The sequence below is a fragment of the Psittacula echo genome (assembly GCF_963264785.1).
Source record: "Psittacula echo genome assembly, chromosome: 4".
Classification (NCBI taxonomy): Eukaryota; Metazoa; Chordata; class Aves; order Psittaciformes; family Psittacidae; genus Psittacula; species Psittacula echo.
Genome location: NC_137738.1, coordinates 47431592 through 47450469, shown reverse-complemented (window position 1 = coordinate 47450469; position 18878 = coordinate 47431592). Strand labels below are relative to the sequence as shown.

General features: G+C 39.2%; 1 protein-coding gene across 1 annotated transcript in view; it reads left to right on the top strand.

Moving 5' to 3' along the window:
• The window catches only part of PDE7B (phosphodiesterase 7B), a gene marked incomplete at its 3' end in the record, with an annotated part of 178838 nt that overhangs the window by 126786 nt on the left and 33174 nt on the right, over positions 1-18878 (top strand). The window lies entirely within an intron of this gene.

Genomic DNA, 18878 nt, shown 5'->3' with positions numbered 1-18878 from the left:
GGTTTTACTCCTGGGCAGAATTGCCATGTAAGTGTTTCTCATGGTGATGTTACTTTACTGGTTCTCACTGCTGTGCTGATGCCCTGATAATTGGTATACTGGTAGCTGGGAATGCTGATGATAATTGGGAAACTGATGTGGTTGGGGCAACCAAATCTGTACCACACTGCTTTTGTTTCTTTTCAGATGAGTCAGTTTTCATCATGGCTACCACACAAATATTTGCAGCAGTAAAACACTGGAGGCAGTTGAGGGACAGGAACTTTTGGATGATATAAGAAGAGCCGAATGGCTTAGCCAAACTGAGTAAAATACATATTAGTTCAGTACCATTCTCTCCAGCTGCTATCTTGAATTGTCTTTGACTTGTAGCTTATGATGAGACTAATGTGCTTGTCTTTACTGGTCTTGCTATTGGATACATCACACTTATTATCTGTTTCAGGGTTTTAAATAATTTCTTTTTAACTGTGGGAGTTAAAAAAAAAAAAAGGTCATGTGCTCTAAAGCAATTGCATTCTAAAAATCACTCAATGCATGGGAAACTTCACAGATCAAAGCATGGTGTAATGTCTTATGATGGCATGTTGTCTGAAAGATGCCAAATACCCAAGTGGAACCTGAGAATGTCATATTTTCCAAACTCTTATAAATTACTGGCATAAATCTGCCTAGCTGAATAGCTCCAGTTGCAGAGTATTGATCTGGTGTCATGCAACTGAGATGAGCGAGTAGGAGAAGGAACTTTTCTCACAATATTTGAATTATTTTTTTGAACATATGTAGTGAATTTCAGTAGCTGTGTTGGTTAAGGAAACTACTGCTCAAAACTTTGTCCTGCTGGTGACTAGTTGCTCTTTCAGTGAGAGAGATCTGGGAAACAAGATATATGCATCCTATATAGCAAGATTTTACATGTGCCTCAGCAGTTTAATGAGAGCAGGCTGTGGCAAAGTTACTAAAAAATCAAAACATAAATAAAATCCGAACCATTAGAGAGCAACAGGGGCTGAAGCTTGGAACGCCACCACCTACCACCTGCACGTTGTTGAAGGCCTAACACCTCACAGAGCCAATAAAAATGTTCATTGGCTTGGAGAACATGAGGCTAAATTGTGGTGTGAAATATGTCCCCAAAACTAGCAATTACAGAACTTCACATAAGGTCTTGTAGATGAGAAGATAGGGTTTTAATAACAACCATATTCTCTTCAGGAACTTGGCAGCCTAACCGTTCAATGACTCTGAACAGAGGTTAACATTCAAGTGAGATTTCTAGAAGGGCTTCTGTCCTGTTCCATTCCTGGTGCAGATGGATCAATATTAAAGAGGCATTTTTCGGTACTGTCTGAACCTGGAGTGTACAGGGAAGGATCAGAAAACAAACAAATGAACAGTGGTGGAGAAGAAGAGAGGTGTTGAATATTTGTTGAGGAGAAGAGCAATGACAGGTCACACATGGCTGCCTGAACTCAAACCTCCACTGGATCAGATGGTGCCTAGTGGTGCGCCTGCCTTGGCTGTCTTCAACCTGCAGACAGCCTGTGCTGCCCCTGCGCGTGGAATGACAGCCAGAGGAGGAGGGGACAGTTTGTAAAGCAGCTTCACCAAAAGGAATTCAGGGAGCAGAATGCGGTCTTACCACGGGAGAGGTTTGTAATGTACAAGATGTTGTTCTGCTTCCTGACAAAGCAAAGATGAAAATTAAATCGACATTGCTACCAGAGATTGTCTGGATAGGTTAATCTCAGAAATGAACTCTCTTGAAATCTTCAGCAGAAATGAGATTTAGTGGGACTAAATATGATGTAGAAAAATGATTAGCAGGGCCACTGACCTGGAGAATGTCAATGAGCTATGGGACCAGAACTCTCAGAGAATATGGAGGATATACAAATGAATGAAAGAAAGTAATAATTTTTAAATCACCCAAAGTGAAGAAGGAAGAGCCTGTTAAATGTTTAAAGCAAGAAATTCTTTCCTTTCCAGAAGCAGGAACAGCTGCAGTGGTAAAGAGTCACGTAGAGCTGCCTGCAACTCTGCCATCCTCTGCTCTCAGACAATCCCAGAGGCACAACACAGAGTCAAAATACCGAGAACCACACACATTTCTCCAAGCAGGCTCAGCTGTGAGCTCAGACTGAGTTGCTCAGGGCATTACCCAGCCAGGTCTTAGGAACCTCTGAGGATGGAGACTGCACAGCCTCAGTGGACATCCTCTTCTTGAATTCCAGAGTGTCTTCTTGACTTGTGTGGTGTCATCTGACTTGTGTGGGAGAACATGAGTGTTTCAGGCATTGTCCCAGGCTACATCAGTGAAAAGTAGTCTCTGGCAAGTATAGTACGATGGTGGTCTCTCAAAACTATCTGAAAAGGGGACCACTGCTTGGATGAGGAGAGGTTAAACATCTTTGTCACCAGGCTAGGCTGAATTTCTGCATGCCAGGAAAAGAGTGAGAAAAAAAAGAAAAGAAAGGATAATGTGGATGGCATGTACAACTGAGTGGTTAATAAAATTGAGAGCTGACTGGGCCTTCTTTGCTGTAGTATATTTAGGGTGAAATCACAAAGGAGAGACAGAAGATGAGGCGTTATTAAAGATACTGGAAAAGTAACCTGAGTGATGAGTCCCTCTTCAAACAGAGAAATAAAGGCAGTTTTCACCAATGAACTTGCTACTACAGTTGGTGGTATGTAACAGATTTATAGAACCATTGAATGGATTTACGTTTATGAGAGGAGTGGATTTATGTCCTGAAGATAGTGAAGAGAATAAAAGAGCAGGGTCTTAGTAAATTATTGTGGAAAAGACAAGCCAATAAAAAATGTTTCAGTAACTGTTAAAGGGATGAAAAGCACTTCTTTATATGAAGCAAAACCAGACAGATAGATGTATTGTTGTGCCAGTATAAGACGTGCATTTTAGACAGGACTGAAGGAGGTATCTGAGAACACACGGACTGCTGCTGCGTGCGGTTCCATCTCCCAGTGATACTGGGGGAAATATTTCCTGAGAGGTCTGGACTGGGGGAAAAGGCAGTAGGAAAGTGTATCAAGATGACTGATAGCTTCACAGAGTAGCATACAGAGAAGTTAGAAAACTCATTGCAAAGCTTGTTTAACCAGTGCTCTTAAAGGGTAGAAACTTCTTCCTCCTGGAAGAGAGCAAAGGTATTTGTATTACTATTAAAAGTATATTCATGCAAATTGACTAGTTCTCACTAGTGTGGACACACTAGTAACATGTTAGGTATGTATACTCAGAGCAGTACAGATTCATGGGAGGGGGACAAATTAACATAATAATAGAAAAGCTCTACTATAAGCTGTGCGATGCAGAATAATAACAGGCAAGTTGTCTGGGGGTCTCCTGGCAAAGAAAATGCCACTTAGCAGCTAGAAGGGATATTAAGAAACATTGCATTTAGGAGAATGTGACTTTGGAGGTAAAGTGAGACCTTGCGTTTCTGCTGTGTGTAAGAGTTTTGTGCATTAGAGTTTTGAATTAGGGAAAGGAACATCTTCAAGCTGGTTAACATGGCAGGAACCTCTGTGGTGTCTGCAGCTACAGCAGGAGAACATCTGTGTGCAGCAATTAGGCAGGAACTTCCAAACTAAAGGACTGCTCACAGATGGAGCAGATAGCTTGCCAGGCAGATGATGTAGGGCTGTTTATATAAACTCACTTTTCCTCTTAAAAGCAATAGAATAGCAAACATGTCATTGGCAGTCTTTGGGTATAAAATTAATTATGATAAATCTGAAATGTTAAGTGCCTCCTATTTTGCAAAAAAATACACTGGGAGGGGAAAAAATCCCTCAAATTCATTAAGTAGAGTAAGAATTCATATGAAAAACAGAAGGTCTTATTGAAAGTTTATTGTACTGTGTAATAATGAAAGCCTCTGAAGAATGGGTAGAGATGAAGCTTTCTCAGATGTGCACAATAGCTTTCAGTAAAATGAATATGTTTCACACCTGTCCTATTTATTGCTGTTGTTAAGATTAGAGAATTAAGATTGTTCAAGAATTTCTTCTCAGAATCTATCAGACGTGTAAGCCTGTTTTGGTCAGAGACAATATTGCCCTGCAAGGAATAGGATGTGAAATCATCTGAAGATATTTGAAGATACCCTATAGTGTAGGAGGGGGTTTTCAGTATGTTTATTTTTACTGCATGTAATGTTAATATTTATAGGAAAGTTCTCTAACATTACGTGCTCCGCTGTTGATTAGGTGACATTTCATGAGAGCTAAAATCTATCTGATTTCAACAGAAAATATGGTAAGAATTAGCACATAAAATCTCAAAGAAAAAAAGATCAAGTTTGAACTAAACAGTGCAGAAAGCTGTAGAATAGTTGCCTTTGATCTCCCCCCACTCCCTCAACACTCTCCTAAATGTAAAGAAAACATTTGTACTCTGTGGCTACTGTTTCTCTTTATGACATGCACATTTTCTGATGATGGTAAGTAGTGGTACAGAGATTGTTGGCAAAGTTGCTTCTTTTCCAGTACCTTTTTCCAGTACTTGTGGAAAAAACGCAAGTAACAGCCTCTGCACTAGTCTGGTGTACCTACCTATGCTTTAAGAAGCTTATTTTCCACAGAAAGAAAATCCAATATCATACCTTTTACAACAGCTAGAATAAGTACTGCTCAAAGCAATGATTTCCTACCCTACCAAAATCTGTGATTTTCTAAAATACAGTTCAGTTTCTCCATCATGTATCTCCTCAGACTAGTCCTACCAAAACAAAAAAAAGGGGGGGATCCATATCTGAAGGACAAACATTGTGTAGCCAGAATCTGCTGGATCCCAATAGATATGTGTGTAATACAGTATTTTTCCTTCACATGTCTCGTGCTGAGGGTGGATACAAGGCTTACATTTTACTAACGGTTGCATATATTCCATTTTAGAAATCCGATATTACCCTCATTCCTGTTTCCACAGAGTTGAAATTATTTTCCCCCTTCATATACGAATGGAACGTCTGCTCAGGAAAATGAGATTTGTCTTTTCAGGTGAAAAAGCAGGACAGGCTCTTCAGCCGTGTTGTGGGGAGTAACTGCTTGTAAGCACTTCCACCAGCCCTTGTGCACATGAGATCTCCCTCCCCAGCAGCCGTCTGCATCCAAGGGTGCTAAGACACCTAGAGGTGGGACAGTAGATCTCAGAGCAACTGTATGAGCCAACATAAGGACTGAATGCACCAGTGTCTGATACTTGAGATCTAGGAAAAACTGTTCTTCATTTTATTTCATAAAAATGGAGAGAATAGGAGCATCTCATTCTGAAATGATAGACTTGAAGTATGAGCTCACAGCTGCAGTATACTTGCCACACAGATAGAATTATGCTGGATGAAGTGATTTATTTTTCTCTGGAATAATCCCTCCTTGCTGCAATGGATCCTGTTGCATTCTAGAGAGATAATAACTCTGCCATTAGGTTTTGGGGAGGAGTAAAGCAGGAAGCTTACTTTAAGGTAGGCTGGATATACATCCTTTGTTAGGATGTCAAGCGAGCTTCTGTTTGCTGTTAGAATTTTAATTCATGTGTTTCTCCATGTAGTTGATCTAGGATCTGTGTTTGAATATCCATGAATACAGTTTAGATTATGCTACACTTGTGTGGGAACTAACAGAGTATACAGCATTTTCCCCGGTAATATCTGTCTGGTATTAAAGCCCGGTCCAAAACATTAGTCAGTTTTGCAACCACTGACAGAATTTTATGACGTTTTTCAGTAATGTGATAATGATGAGCTGATGCTTACAAATCTTCATGGACTTTCTCTTCAGTGTAGAACCAAATCAAAATTTAACTTTTCAAAATTTTCAGATGTTTAGGTAAATGTTTCACTGGTTACGTGAGACCCCGCCAAATATTTGGGGGTAGAAGGTTCTTGAGAGTTTCTGAATTGTTTTTCTGTAATAAATTCAAAAGCTAATTTGCAGAACCTTTGGTTTAGATAACATTTGTAAGTAAAGTCTAAATAGTTACAGTTATTTTTCATAGAGTTCTTGATTTATCTTTGGTAACCAGCTACTGAATATACTGTTCAGGTAGAACCTAGGAAAAACACAAGTTTATTCTGGAAGTTACTATAAGACATACTCAGTGTTTATTCAAGCTAATCTGTTTTGAAGAAAAAGGCAGCAATCTTATTGCTGTTCCTGTGTTATGTCTTGCAACTCCCAGAACAAACACACCAAAAAAAAAAAAAAAAAAAAAAAAAAAAAAAAAAAAAAAAAAAAAAAGAAAAGAAAATCCCTGCTTAGGATGAATTGTACAAGAATATGATGAGTCCAGAAATACTTTTTATATGCCTTCACACGCACATGCCAAAAAGTCTCTGCCAGAGTTACTCTCTATTGGAATTTACAGGGGGTTGTGAAGATCAAATACTGAAGCGCTGTCTTGCTCTTTCTCCTTTAAAGTACTGTTTGAGGGGGAGCCTGAGGGGTTGGATTGCTCAGAAAAGGATTTGTTCAATGAATATTTAAGACAGAACTCTTGGGTTGTTAAGCTGTAATTTAAAGGTAAATTTTGAGACAAACCAAAATTAAATTATTATTTGTAGAGTTTATTGTTCCTTTGGGATTTATAAAAGAATCAACAGTATTATATTGCCTCCACCCAAAAAAAGTCTGTTTGTTTGTTGTATTAGAAGTTTTAAATTGCAGTTTCTTCCTCTTTCTGAAATATTTTAGCAATTACTTGAATTCCCTAAGAACATGTTAAAACACAGGAGACAAAAGCAACAGCTTCTGTTTCCAGCCCTGGTTGCAGAGAAAGGCAGCATTGCAGCACACACTGTCAGTGAGAGGACCAGGCACTTCTCATGTAAAATAGTTTGAAATAGTCATACTATTTTTGATGCTGGTTTGTTGTTTTTCTGTATTACCAAAAAACAGGATAAAATGCACAGGTCTTTTAGTTATCTTCAAATGTAATGTAGATAGCACAATTAAATATGTTTACTAGTGACACTTCTTAAATGATGAAGTAATTGGAGGGCATTAAATAGGAAGTTCTGATAGGGTGTCTTGGCCTCTGGAAGGGGTATGATGGGTATGATGCCAGCATGCTGCAGACTGGCAGCATACCTGGGAAGCTGCCTCTCTGGCTCTCTTGTGCATGGGGTTCCTGCACATGCTCCCCCGCAGTATTCTTGACACTGACAAAAGGTTTGACAAGGTTTATGTCCGTGATGAGTCCAAATTGCAGACCTGGCTTGTAGGTGTAGCTCCAGAGTACTGGTTCATAAGTGGAGACTCCTGGGTTAAGCCAGTTAACAGATTAATTAGTGGTATGATTTTTACAATGTTGATTCATGTTTCTGTACATTCATGATGGTTTTGGAAAATTATTAAAAAAACACATATTGATCCAAGGGTTGAGCAGCAAGTAGCTCACTCTCTGAAATCCAGGGGTTTTTCCTACTTCTTGTGGAAGGATGTATAGAGTAGGAGGAACAAGAAAAACTCTTTCCCTCTCTTCTCTGTCCATTCTCTTCAGTGATGGGTCAGGCATTATCCATTTCTGTTTACAGGGCAAGACAGGGTTTTCCTTCCTTCAAGTATGCCTGGCCTTTGCTCCCAAAGGGTAGTGTTTGGTGCAAGTGCCTTATGTGACACTGCTATCTGTAACTTCAGTGTCAAAGGGAAATCAAGACTCAGTGTACATAATTATGGGATGAGGAAAGAAGATGGTGATGTCAAGTGTCATTGAAAGGCACTCTGGTTACAGTGAGCTACGTTTAACCCTCTCTGCATATGTTGCTAGTTGTTCTCCATTTCAGTTATTAAGGCTTTGCAGTTTCTGGAATAAGGAGTTGGGATAGAGCCCCACGTTCACCAGAACAAATAGGGCAAAGGCTACCTGGCAGCAGCTTACACATTTGATGGCTCAGCGAAGCCATGGTTGCCAGCACATCTTCTGGGGAAGAAGCTCCAGTGCCAGCCGCTCCTGCTGCTGCTGCTCAGCATCCTGGTCAGGGCTCAGCAATCTCAGCTGAGGGGAAGCGTAAAACCAGGTTCTGGAGAAATGCCAGTCTTTGCCAATGATAAGCAACTGATAAATGTGTTTATCAACTGTTTTGTAACTGCAGAAATAAGTAGCTAATTATTTTTCATGGAGCCAGCTCATGCTTACCTGTCTTAAGAATGTGCCATGAATGAAGAAGATAAACTGCTGTTTCATTGTACTTCAGACAGTAAATATTTAAAGAAACTGAGCCATGACAGTGAACTGGGCGCAGAGAGGAGGCTAGTGTTTGAGTAACATGAGAGTGATCCAGAACTTTCTCGTATGCCACCTTTTTCTAAAGTTTTAGATTTTAAATGCATAGTACACAGCAAAGATGGTCCAGATCACTGATCTGTGTAAGTGCAAGAGGTAGTATATATGCTAAAGTCAAGCCAGATTAGGGATTGGGATTTGATGGTTTATCTTTTTTTTTTTTTTTTTCCTAAAACCCAATGTATTGTTTGAAAAATACAGTGTAAAAAAACAGGAAGAGAAAAAACTTTCCAAGGGGTAGAACAGTCAAGCTCAGCTTCCACTTTATGCACCTTCATTCCTGTGTCTAGCATCAAAATGAAAAATGTTCCTATCCAAGTATTTATATTACCTATATACAATATTTTTATTTTTGTCTAAACAGAAAAACATTCTTAGAAGAAAAAGCGTTTTTTTATCAAAACACTATTTTCTATTGAAAAACTGAAAATGCATGAATGAAGTAGTCATATAATATATGAATGAAATTTCTTCACTTTCTAAATGAAAAATGAAGAAGTATACATGATCAGACGTGGGCTAGTTCAGGAAATACTTATCTTGAATAAGCAAATAGTGCTAAGGTTACCTGTGCTTATTTTGGACAAAGTTCTCTTGCCTTATTGTTCAGAAATTCACTGATTTATGGAAGTATTTGAAAGTTCCATAGAGAAACTAAACTAAATTTAAAACCAATAAGAAAGAAGGTTTCTAGCTATTTGCCACCGACACTGCTTTTGAATACAATAAGGAATTTATTGCAATATGCAATGTACAAGCAAAAGTCAGATCATTAATCTCAAACATCTCTGCCTTCAGTCTCGTACATAGATAAAGCTCTTCATCAGAGCAAAGCTTCAGCTGGCGAGTAAAGTGTTCTCCTGACAAATACTACAGACACTTTCTTGTGCCTGCCGAGGCAAAACTCAGCACTTCCTTCTCCTCCTTACCCCTTTCATTGCTTCCTCCCAGCTATGAAGACCCCTGGGGCAGCCCCACTGGGAGGAGAAAGTGGCCAACATTGCTGGGTTTGCTGCTACAAATCCACTCAGTACTCCAGTCTCAGGAGAAGGCAGTAGAAGGGAAGCTGAATTACTAGTACGCTACAGAAAAGCGGAGGAAGAAGCAGAGGGTCACACCAGAGTCAGGAATATATATATATATGGGGGGGGGGGGAGGGGAGTTGGAAAAGAGGAGGTGAAGAGTGCAGAAACTGATAAGGAAGGATTGTCCAGTGGTTAATGCACACAAGATTAAGACTCATTTACTTTATCATGTCTCACTTAGCTCTAAAGTTGACTCTGTACTGATGTACATTAAAGGGTTTTGCAAGCACCATGTGACCTCTAGACAGAAGTGCTAGATACGGAGAGGCAGACTGAATCAGCAGAGAATGAATCTCCTCGTGTGAGGTGAATGGCAGCCATACAATTCTTGCACAAAATGAGAAGGGAGCAAATACCAACAGTCTTGCACTTTTCCTACTCAGCTCCTCCACTGGCAGAATTGCTATTCTGTAAAAACTATTGACAGACTTTAGGGTTTGGCTGATGTTAAGCATTTCAGAAGTGGGCGATGTGTTGCTATAATGGCAGTTGCTATATTGCTACTTACAGTTTTGAACACGTATCTTTTGTAGTTCCCTTGCAAAGGGAGGGTGTAGAAATCTCATGAGCAAAGCGCTGGAAATAGAGGGAAATTTTTTTAAGTGTCCTGTTAAGAGTTGAAAGCAAATTTTGTTTTGAATGCGTGCGTAAGACCCGCTGCATTCATTCTCTTTGAATGTTGTCTAACTTAAACTGTTGCTGGTTCAAAAAGAAGAGATAGTTAATGCTTGCATTGTGGCGATATAGAAACCATGACCAGGACTGCAGGTAGAAAATGCTGTTTAACTGCTGAGGCCCTGCATTAGAGAACTCTCTGTCTACATAGAACAAACAAAACACAGAAGTGGAAAACTGAGGCATGGAAAGGAAACAATTTTTTTTCCATAAGAAACCAGGAAATGAGCTCAGGGCTTATGATTGCCATCCTGTATTTTAAATCCAAGAATGCCCTCTCTTTCTCTCCAGAAATAAAAAATGTTAAACTCAAATTACTGAACATTTCCCCAAAACAAGCTCCTGTTATTCTATGTCACTTTGGAATTGTCAGCATTTTTCTATTAATATTTATGTCATTACAGCAGTTGTTATTTTACAAAAATTAAGCATTTATAATATATCAAATTTGAATCAGTGGCTATATTATTTATTCATGGATTGTATTATCAGCCAGTTTCTGCTTGTCTACGTAAGACTCCCTTAGCAGAAAATGAGAATGACACCTTGTAGCTCAGGTAACTTGTCAGTGCAACCCATAAAATGCATACACTTGCAAACAACTGTTCTTGAGGAAATAGAAGAATAAAAAAGTAAAAGTTAAATAAAAAGATTACTTAACAAATATTATAGGAAGGTGAGGAATGAGAATGTAGACAGTAAAGCAAATTTGGTTGAATAAGTTCTTGGCAAGTACCTCAACTTCCTGCAGAAGAAGAATCTATTCTTAACTGCAAAACCCTCACCAGTGAATTCAAGTCCAGTTGTGTTCTCACAGTAGAAGTATTTAAAGCTTTGATAATGCATAAATCACAAATCCATGTAATAGAATAAGATGTAGATATTTGAGAGAATTCAGTTTGAAGTTGCAATACATAGGCAGATTGTCGTGGTTTAAACCACGACAGCAGATGCAAACGGGTCTCTGAAAGAGTAGCTGTATTTAGAATGTTATTAGAGTTAAGAAGTTGTAATTTATGGTTCAGATAACTTAGGGTCTTGGTGCAATTATGGGAGAAGAAAATCCGTATCTTTTGTGCTCTGGCAATAGGAGTAGGTTGGCCTAACATACTATGCATAGAGATCTGAACTCTATACCTCTTTTTGGTATTTGCCTTGGACAAATCACAGATTTGTTGTGCTTTTTCTTTTACACAAAATGAAATTCATTTTATTAAACCTATTTGTATATGGAATTGGAAGCATGCAAGTCTTGGAAATTTGTTATTAAATATGTGTTTATTTTAATAGTTTGGAGTCTAGCAGAAGATGAGAATCCAAAAAGTACTATTTAAATAACTAATAATATGGGGTTTATTTATGCTGTAATTTGTTTGGGAGAGGGATGGGAGCAGCATGACAGTAAGATATTATCTTCAAAGTTGCCATGGTAATGCAACCTATTACGTGTTGCTAAGAACATGCTGTAGCTGTTATTACTTTTATTACAGCTCTTAACATTTCAGGATGCATCCTTTAGTTTTTTAAGTGTTATTTCAGATTCAATTCCATACATAAGAAAACCACAAAGTTTTGCCACTTTCCAGCAGGCCTGTAGAAGAATGGCAATGATAGCAATGCAAGTACCTTATTCTGCTAACATAGCTCCCATCCTCTAATGCAGAGTAATTTACAAGCTACCTAACCAGTTAGGAAGACAAAAATTATCAAGTGCCCTATATATATTCATATCTGCTTTCCTTGGGAAGTCAGTGATCAGATTTGGAGATGGAAAAGCCTAAAGCCCAAACAATAATGCAGTGTAAAAACTTCAAAATACAGACAGGTGGTTCTTAGCACTAGCACTAGAAATAGTAATATCCATTATAATACTAAGAGGATCCTGTCCACTCCAAGTCTGATTTCCTGATCCAGCAAAGTGCCCTGGGACCTCTTTTACTACCCTGAGCCCTGCAGGGCAGCAGCAGTAAGATAAGCCTCAAGTCAGCCAAAGTGCTGCCATTCATGATCATAGCAGCAGTAGGACACTCAAGGTAGCAGCCTTTCAATATCTGAAGGAGGCCTACAAGGATACTGGACTCTTCATCAGGGACTGTAGTGTACAAGAGGTAATGGGTTTAAACTTAAACAGGTGAAGTTCAGGTTACGTATAAGGAAGAAGTTCTTTACTGTGAGGGTGGTGAGGCACTGGAACAGGTTGCCCAAAGAAGTGGTTTGATGTGGTCTCAGCTGTCTGAACGCGATCCTCACTGGCGAGGTCTTGGATTTTTCCCCTGGGTAGGCTGTGCTCATAATGATGGCAGCTAACTGAGGAACAGAAGTGTCTTAGGCTCCATCTGCAGTCAAAGTCAAAAACATGCAACTCTGAAAGACAATTCAGTCCCTTTAAGAGTTAGTCACTGGGTGGAGGCACACCACTCCTCTCCACTGACTTACACATATAAGTACATGCAATACATATTAAGACATTATCAAACTCAGAAACAACTGAAGGCCTTTTCAGTGCAATATAACGCATTGACATTTTGGAAAGCTACCTTCTTTGGCACATGGAGGATGATCTATTCGAATTGACTCTGACCATTTTTTCAGTCCAAGATAGTTACTTAGTTTTGAAGGCTTTGCATTTGCTCATTCAAGAACAAACAAGTCTGCAAAGAGGGCAGTGCACGTAGTGCTTCAGTATCTGAATTTCTGATGACTGCTGTTACCTGTTTCTCTGTTGCAGTTTTCTCACCCTCCTGTATTTCAGTTGTCTGCAAAGCACTTCTTCCAAAGTCTGCATGTTGAAACAGCTTTGCCTCAAGATATTTCAGTTCAGAATCTTTGCACCAGATTTACTGATGTGATCTGCTATGGTTTAAGGATGGATTTCAAGAGGGTCTGTTCATTTAACTTTACTCTAGGTGATCATTTGTCAGAATGGACCAGCTGTTAAAAGGCATGCCTGTGGATCCTAGGGTCTTCTGTATGTCCAGATAGGCTATGCGTCAGTGCGAAAGCAAACTTACCAGGAGACTTTCAGCATTGAGAGTGTTTTATGAACAGATTTTCAGCTTCTCTTTCTTGTGTTTTACTGATTGGCAGAAGCAGTGGTGATAATACTGTTTGAGAGATTAATATGCAGCAGTTGTACAGATTTAGGTTGGTAAAGGAGAGCAGGAATTAAATTACAGTTGGTGGGTACAGTCAGGCAGTGCCGCAAGATTATGTTGAGCATAAGAACCACCATTCACTCCAAAATATAGTTTTGTAAGAAAACAAAGGATGAGTGAAATGTTTCATCTGCAACTGCTTCTGATCTGGAGATGGAATTTTGAGAGCTGAAATTCTAGTACTTGCCCGGTAAAAAAAAAAAAAAAAAAAAAAAAAAAAAAAATTCATTCATGGGGTAGGACCACTGCAGGGGAAATTAAATGATTTTCTGTGTAAAAATCCCCTCAGAAATCAATTTTGGTTTGTACACCATCATTTTATCCCCTTTTTGTAAAAAGCGAGTACCAACAGTTACCTTCCTTTGCAGAGCATTGTGGAATGAAACTGCAAAACACATTGGATGAAATCACTACTTACTAGCTCCTTAGGATTCCCAGAAATAATAGAACCATACATCATATGGCACAGAAAACCTCATGTTTGAGAATATTCACATGCTTAAAAGTTTAGTGCTTACAAATAGACGAAGTGAGGTGGCTGCCTCATATTCTCCTGCTGGAAAGGAAAGTCATCCTGTCTCTGTAACCTCTAACATCAGTCTCGCCACATCTGTTCAGAGGAAGTGTTCACTGAAGATCTTATGCGCATGAGGAAATCTGCGTAAAATGCTTTGTTGCAGACAAGAATTTACAGTAACTGTTATAACACTAATACAACATAATGAAGATAATCCAAACAAGCACAAATCACCATGAACAAACATTTTAAAAATAATTCCAGTAATTGTGCTACATGGTTTTAACCTAACTTTTCATCTGAGTTTGGTAACTTTTACACAGCAGCACTTCCCTCGTCTTGAAAGCTTTTTGCCAAAACCAGAATGATGCTTAAAACATCAGCAACTCATCTTCCTTGATCTCAGAAATCCCAAGCCTTTTCATAACTGAAGTAGTGAAGGAGCCAGGGGCCACTGCAGTATGTGTCCTAAAACAGTCAGCTTAAGAATTATTAGGATGAAAATTGTAAAGCTTGAGCAGAATAAATACTTTTAGCCTCTTGTGAATTTGCTGTGGTATTACTGGCTTATCGCACAGAGCTGTGTACTAAATAAAATCAATAATTTGGTGGCTGGTCCTAACTTCTGCTGCATGAAGCTACTCTGTTGTTTTGTCACAGCTACAGCCCTGTTTTCTCTTCTAATTTGTTGTGCTTGCTCATTGAAATTGAATCCCACAAGTCTTGGAGAAGTTGTTTTCCCTGGTGCAGATGGCTCTTTCCTCCAGACATGACAGGCAGCTAAGAGCTGCCTTTTTTTTTTAACCCTTCTGCCCATCTTGGAATCATGCTGAAGCTATGGCCACAGTAGTACCATGGTTCTTGCCCTATATCCAGTTTTCCTGTGTATAGGTTGTCATGCATGTCAGTCACAGCATCTGCCCCACAGGCTCCTGTTACCTAATGCCTAATGTAGGTTGCTTTAGTTTGTTGGGTTTGGGTTTTTTGTCTGTTTTAACAAGGACAAAGTAGAAATCAAGAGCTTAGTGGCCCCTGGGACGCGTTCCTGCTGGAAGCTCTCATGGCAAGTTGGCTCTGGCAGGGGTGCAGCCCTTCGTGCTTGTGGCTGGAAAATGTTCCAGCCTCCCATCTTCAGCTCAGAGAAGAAAAGGAGAACCTACCCTTGCCATTTCCCTTCACCCTGCTTGTTTCACTTGGGAACACAATGAGCTGTCAAAATTTCCTGCCCTGTTTCCACAGAATCCTTCCTTTCACTCCAAAAAGGATTATTTATCTAAAACTGCTAATTGCCTAAATTGTCAGAACAATAGTTCAGCTTAATTTTAAGGTGGAGAGCGAGGAGATGTAAAGGTCTGGTGGACTGATCAAGGTTACCCTCAAAGTCCTCTGTCAAACCAAAAAAGAAAGTCTGGTGTGTTGCCATGAACGGCCCTTGTCTTTCAGAAATTAAAAGTCATGCAGTATAGTGTACATCTGGTGCGATCCCTATATTCAGTATCTTTGTTGAGTGTACTTAGAGGTAATTAAAAGTAATAGGGAAGAATATAAATGTTCTCCAAGTAAAAGCCAAGAAAGCATGGAGGGCAGGTGTGGTTGATTTAGCCCACCACTACTTCCTAACTAATCTTTTTCTAATGATATAGAAAGAGACTAGGCGGCACCTGGCGAAGGATTTTGAAATAACAGATTCATGAGGTAGAGCTACTTGATAACATCTTTGACTCATCAGAAACTTGCCTTCCCTGAGGGTAAAATTAATAATCCTTGAATATAAGGATTTTAGAGGCTTTTACTAAGGCAGTAGGGATGCAGACTTATTGTGCATATAGTTTCTCGTAGTGCTAGAGACAGCCCAAAATGTTATTATCTGTAAAAAATGTGAAATTACACAAATAGCCAGTCAGAATCATCAGTAATTTTTCATGACATCAAGTCCTTGGTTTTGCTGGTTTAGTAAAACTCAGTCACATTTTCTTAGTTTGAAGAACATATTGCTGGTAGCAAGTTTAGCAATTGTCGTGCATAGTCCTTCACTATTTTGGGCCATTTTTCTGTGTGTATAAAGCCCATGCCATCAGCTGTTTCAACCATTTTTATCTCCTCCTTCAGAATCATATTCTTCTCATCACCTAAATGGCTCTTTTCCCATTCTGCTCCTTATCAATGGTGGGCATTACTCCAGGCTGATTTTCCTTTTATGAAATGGCTCTTAAGTGCCCTGATCATCTTCCCAGAGGTCCTTCTCTTCACTTTTTCCAGGAGGAATTCAGCTTTCTCAGAGGCAGTATTTCAGCTGAACTTAACACGAAGTACTTTGACTAATGGCAGCAATACCTTTCTTACTTTCCCTCTGGAATTACTTTACCTGAATAAGGTACATACCTGTCTGAGTTGGCTAGTCTTTAGTTCTATAGGAGACATCAGCAACACCACGAGAGGAAGCTAGACTACCAGTAAAATGAAGGTGGAAGCTGCACATAGCAGCACATAGCTGCGCTGGCCATAGAGCAGTTGAGGCAGAGTAGGCGACAGCAGCAGTGAACTTCATTTAAAATAGCTGTAGCTGCATATACCTCGTATCTCCAGCTTTGTCTCACTAGTGCTGTCCTAATTCTGTGTCAAGATCATCAATAAACATTTTAAGACCATTCCCAATATTAGTCTTCTAAAAATCATGCAGTAACTGTTACCAAGCAAGGTTTCCTTTCAGTGTACCACTTTATCTTCTTACTTACAGTCTTTTCCCACTTCAGTTTTTGTGCTTATCTCTTGCCTTATATGTTTAATAAAGCCTTTATGATTGAAATGCACTACACTGTTGATTTTTTTGTTGTTGTCTAATCATTAGCTACTTTATTTGAGGTAAGTAAGCATCAAGTTTTATCTTGCATGGTCTACTTTTGGTAAGCTCATATTGTGTTTTCCTCTGTTGCAGTTGTCTACCTATCTTTAGCATTCTCTTCCTCAAAATTTGGGGTCATGCTATTAAAACCAGAGTTGGGCATTACCTTTATATATAACTTTGTATGATTCTGTTGTTCTGTAGTACTATGCTACTTTTCTTGATCTGATAGATACATTATTTCATGTCCAGAAAGAAAATCAATCTTTCCAGGTTTACAGTATCTCACACCTTGGGGGAAGCGGTGGGGGGTGTGTGTGTCTGTGTGTGTGTGTCAGACTTTTTGGAAGTTTGAATTGCTCTCTTTTTTGTGAAGGATCACAAGTGACATGGTGATCAGTGGGATTACTTGCAAGGGATTACTTGCAGTTTCCTGTTAATTCATTGGTGCATGCAGAAAAACAAAAGCCTTGATCAAAGCATGCTCTTGAATTTACACCCGTTCTTAATTTGCTGGTGCTTGTATTAGTGACAGGCTCAAGCCTGTCTGATTTTTTGGAGTTTATATAACACGTACTGTATGCTGCCATTCTTACTCTTTCTGCACGAGTCAGCCAATCTGATGGTCTACCTGTGGCAAAGAGCAATGCTTTTAAGTCCAGGTGCTGCCTTATGAGCTCTGACTCATGGGTGCTGATGAATCCTGCTTCGGTGTTTTACAAACTCTCCAGCTATTTGCTCCACCCTTCTGCCCTTCAACAGAAGGAGCGCAAGGGAATAGGTGTATATACCACCGTTGCCACAAGTTGCACATGATTTTTAGCTGCTGATGAAGGTAGACCCACGCTATTACCATACCTTTGAACTGCAACAGCTGAAGAGCAGGCAGAGGTTTGCACCTCCTGCCCCTGCTATCAGGAGGGGTAAGTGGGGTCAACAGCAGCTTGAGATCTTTTGGGCTGGTTCCTTAGAGCGAGCGGTTAGCAAGCAGGAGCAGAGTAAAGGGAACACGTGTTCAAAGTAACAAAGCGAAAGTAAGGATGAGAGAAAATAAATTTATATTTATAGTCAAAAGTGACAGTGTTTGAAATATTCTAAATTGGAGTGCACGCTCCTGTGTCTTTCGTACCTCTAAGGACCCCTAGAGGGCACAGAAGTTTTTCTCCACCTCGAATATTTAACTTAATAGTTCTACTTGGCTTTCTTCCCTTAAACATAATTGTAAGCACATTTTACGTGAACGTTAGATAGAAAAAAAGAACAGCATCTAACTAGGTCCTTCTTTTGCACTGCAAGATGTTTTTTTGTTTTTAAACACAAGCAGCAAGAGTTAGCACTAGCAGCCAAATTCTTAAATTATCTTTGTTTAGATTAGTCAGATGCTATATTCATATCCCAGAGGAAGCACAACTGAAGCTAAGTAATAATTCGCAATTTTATTGCAAATTTTGAGAGTCCTACAGTGTGAGTTGTCTGAGGGTATGCTTTCAGCACTATGGCCCATGTTTCTGTAGAGGAGGACCTGGTATTGTGAAGAACTAGAGTACTCTAATCTGAACCTATAAAATCATATTTTAGCAATTTTAATATTTTGGTTTTGTTATTTGCCTGTAAAGAAACTATTACATTATAGTACAAGATATTTAAGGTTATGAAAATATAAAAATTACATCTGCTTCCCACTACTTCATATCTACTTGGAGAGAGATTTTTTAACTCTTACTATCCTGAGTAGCATTTTTCTTCTGAAACAAGTTTTGCCTATTTCATCAATATTACATGTTAATTCGGGAAGTAATCAATGTGAATTATACAGTGATATTCTTAGTATTATGTTGTCCTTTTATCGTATTTAAATGTAAATCCTAAAGCACTGGAGTAATGCTTATCTGAGAACATCAGGTTTCACTTACATAAAGAAGCTTCAGTGTTTGAGACGGCTGATGTTTTCCAGGGTGCTCAAAGAGCAGAAAGTAAAACAGATACAAACAGTCAAGTAAGCACAAACAAAACGCCACCTTAAAAAAATATTCATATTTTCTTTGTGAATTTTTTCATCAACTCATGATTTTGAGACCCGCCCCACAGCTTTGGAAGTCAGTTGTGCAGTGAGCCTTTCATGAGTGATGCCATGACAGTCAGAATCCAACTGGTCTTGTCTGGGCAAAAAACCAGACTTCTGTGCTACTCCTGCATGTCTACTTACTGGGCAAGAAGCTGTGAAATAAGATAAAAGTGGGGAGGGGTGTTGTGCTTTTGTTCTGATAAGAGGATCAGCTATACTGCTTTACCC